This window comes from Toxorhynchites rutilus, chromosome 3 (assembly GCF_029784135.1).
Source record: "Toxorhynchites rutilus septentrionalis strain SRP chromosome 3, ASM2978413v1, whole genome shotgun sequence".
Lineage (NCBI taxonomy): Eukaryota > Metazoa > Arthropoda > Insecta > Diptera > Culicidae > Toxorhynchites > Toxorhynchites rutilus.
The window spans coordinates 108,880,545-108,884,627 of record NC_073746.1 but is presented as its reverse complement, the minus strand read 5'-3'; positions in this window follow the sequence as shown (position 1 = coordinate 108,884,627).

Sequence of the window (4,083 nt, the reverse complement as noted above, 5' to 3'; positions counted from 1 at the left end):
TGGTAGAATTGAATCAAGCAGGCGGCTAACGGACACAACTGCGGCGGCCAAGCATTCAAATTATTTGTGCCCATGGCGCAAAAGACTAACATTGTATGACTGTGGGCTCAACTTCGAACGAATTTACGCTTAAATGGGTATTTTAGTGTAGAGACACGAATTTCAGGCATATTTTCGAGCTCCGTAAAATAAAACAAAGAATATTTTTTAACCCGAAACCTTTCGTTTGGAAGCACTAAAAAAATCAACATTGGGCCTGATAACAAACATCCCGAATATTTTTACTATCTATTATATCATTTGTAGTCATCTATCTTTTAACAATAAAAGAAAAATTTAACGGAGAAATAATATTCATAACTAGAATAGTTAAGAGCTGATGAAGTGAGCAAACATGCGGCTATCGCATGAACCTCGGACAAGTCAAAAACATCTTTTTCGACAAAATGGCGGCCGTTTGAATAACAAAATGCGGTTTAAAACGTTTTTTTCTTATGTTTCCCATTTTTTTTTCAAAATAGTAAAAAATTAAAAGTGTTTTTTTAGAGGTTCATGCGATAGAGAGATGCCTGCACATTGTATCCATATGAATTCGAGACGAATCGGTTCAGTGGAACTTGAGATATCGTGTACGCCAGTTTGAAAAAACTAGTTTCGAGAAAAACGCGTTTGAAGTTCATTGTTATAACCGTACCAGGTTAGATACCGCATCACTGAAATGGTCCTAATTTTTGATAAATCCTCTCTAGGGCATATTCTTGAATGACTAAACTACACAAATATGGAGGATTTTTTTTTTTAATTTCTAGACTAGAATACTGCTTTCATTGTTCAATAGTATCTAACTGTTTTAGTTGATTCTCTCGTTCACCTCGTTATGATGTCGTCTGACAAAAATACCGCAAAATCCGTCTACAAGGCAGTTGTTATCTTAAAAGTAAGTCAATGAAGAGAATCGATCAAGACAGATAGGTTCTATTGAAAAGTTATGCGTGAATTCCTTTTTTTTAAACTGTGTAACGTTTTGGGCGTCTGGATCAGACGCTTTAGCTCACGCATGCATGCAGCACACCCCTGCATAATCGCACCCACCACAACTGTCACGACGACAGCATTGGACTGTCACAGAAGAAACAAAAGAGGAAAGAAAAAAGCTGTCTCGGGGGTACCGTTCGTCGTCCGAGACGAACGTGTTTTTTTATTTGGTTAAGCGCTGGTGCGCATAACTGGTTCTTCGGGGAGCGCTACGTCGCCCGGAACGGACGTAAATTTTCTTGGCGCTAGTGCGTCTAGTGTTTGTGTTTCTCCGCCATTACCGTCCGAACGGACAGGAGGAAGTTTTTTTTGGGGTGCTGGCTGATGCACACGGTGATTGCTGGATCCCGCGGAGGCCGCGTAACATGACGTGAGGTTCTGTGGAGTGCAGCTGCGGCTTGAGATTTACCGTCCGATCGGACGGGCTTTTTTGCACGGGTGTGCGCGACAGAGCGGGTAAGCTTTCCCGTAGGAAGGAGGACGCGACGAAGCTAGTTCGAGCCAACCAACACCGACTGGAAACTGGAGGTAGCCTCGCCGGGACGTACGTGGTCGGATGATGACAACTCGAGTGACGGATGCGCTGAAGGAAGAACTCGGTGAGTGCGGGGGTGACCCTCTTATTTCTGTATTCACATGTATGTTCATGGCGCGAAAAGCGCACGTCAGTAGATCCTTTCATTACAACTGATCGAGGAATTGTAACAGAAAAATTGGAAATTCATGTTAAAAAAGATTGAGTAAGCTCAGGACTGGTTGTATTAAAAATTCAAATAACACCAAGCGAAAACTTTCGTTTCATTAAAAGTATTCTAGTCTGGAAATTTGAAAAAAAATCAATACATCAAAATTTCATATTTCTGAAGTATAGACGTTCAAGAACATACTCTTGAAATATCTTTCCGAAAATTCGATTATTCACCCAGTTATGGGCATTTCAGTGATACAGTATCTAATCTAATATGTACTTAACACAAAACTTTAAACGCGTTTTCCTTGAAACTTGTTTTTTTCCAAACTAGTGTAAACGATATCTTAAGTTTTACGGGACTTATTCATTCCAGATTTGATATACATACATCTTCATATATCTTTCTATCATATGCACTAATACACATTACTATTTATCGATTTTGGTTCCAAATACACACATTGATAGGAAATACCCTCAGCAATTGTTTATATGCTACACATTACGGCTTTTCAGCTCATATAAAGTTCAAATTGGAAGAAAGAATTCCCTACTTTCCCATACATTTTGTCTGCGCTTCCGCAGCAAACAGTTATTCATTACAAGCAACTACGGGTACAGACGAAACGTGTGGACGAGTTGAAGGAGAGGGACAAACAGAGATTGCAAATGAATATAGGCGGTCGCTACAACGTTAACTATATGGCTTAAAAAATGAGCGATGGTGGTGCTTGGCCACATTCTATCATCGGACGCCAAGCAGGAAAGGCGCTATCTTGAGTTTGTTTTTCAGCATAAGAGATGTCGCTGCATTTGCAGGCGATGTATGCGGTGCAATACCGCGAGAGTGAGAGACAGGAGTTTCTATGGGATGTGGAGCAGAAGAGCCTCTCGAAGTGTGTTGAAAGCGGTGGAAGCGTCGCACCGGGTGGAGGAGACGCTAATCGGGCTCGATTTGATTTAGCTGTGATATATTTGTATGTTTGTATGTAACATGTTTGTCTATGGCGCTGTACCACATTAATTGAATTTTGACCCCTTTCCTGTTGACCTATTGATCTGAAATTTGAAGCACACCTTTATCTCTGCAGTCATTATAAAACTGCGTATTTCATGATCTTGAAAATCCAAGATGGCGACCGCTACAAAATGGCGGATTACATATTTTCTCAAAGCCCCATCAATATGGGTATCAAATGAAGGGGATTGACCTGGAGAACACAGTTGTTTATGAAAAATGCAAATCCAAAATGGTCGCCACCACAAAATGGCGGATTACATATTTTCTCTAAACCCCATCAATATGGGTATCAAATGAAGAACTTGACTAGTAAAACACAGTTCATGCAAAGGAATGCAAAGCCAAATTATATCACAATCTTCTTCTTCTTCTCGAATGGCGTTAACGTTCCCTGTGGAACTTTTGCCGTCTCAACGTATGCATTAACGAGCGTCATTTATTAATACTTAGTTGAGATTTATTAAGCCAAATAACACGCCTTGAATGTATTCCGAGGGGCAAGCTCTAGAATACGCGTTACCACAGTGCTAGTGGAAGGAAATTTCTTTGACGAAAAATCCCCCGGCCAGAACGGGAATCGAACCCGAACACCCGACATGATAATGTGGGACGCTAACCACTCGGCCACGGGTCACCCAAATTATATCACAATACCAGACGGTAAATCTCTATTACGATATGCTTGCCATCAAGTGTGTGTTCGTTGCCGGCGAAATAATAACCCCTACAACATTTGCACGACAAATTTTGATTTTTTCTTATTTGCATCCAAACGTTTTAGTGTTTGCTGAGTGTTTGCATTATTTTGCTTTATTTTGTGCATGAAAAGTTAGTCATTCTGGGATCTGTGCTCCATGATATTCGAATAATGGACACCACTTGGTGCAGTCCTACATCTCTCTGGTTATGTCCCAGACGTTACCCACCCGTCTTTTATTAAATTTATAAAATATTTTTGACTCGTCCGATGTTCATGCAATTGCATCATCTTTACAGATTCAGAATGTTTTTTTTTTGTCCAGGATAATCAGAAAGGCTGTAATCGTGTACGCCATGACACAACTTTTTCTTAACCCTCTCACTTCAACAGCTTGTAACTATTCTAATTTTAAATATTTTTCCCAGTTTTCCATTCTTTTTGTTTTGTTAAAAGATAGATAAACAAATGATGAAATAATGGATAGTGAAAATATTCTTTGTTTTGTTTGTTCAGAGCTGAAAAAACGGGCGAAATTCATGGCTCTTCACTAGAATGCCTCCTTAAATTTCAACAACATGAATTTCTCTTCGGGGTGCTCAATTGATAAAGAGATGATTGCTTTACACCACGGTAGAC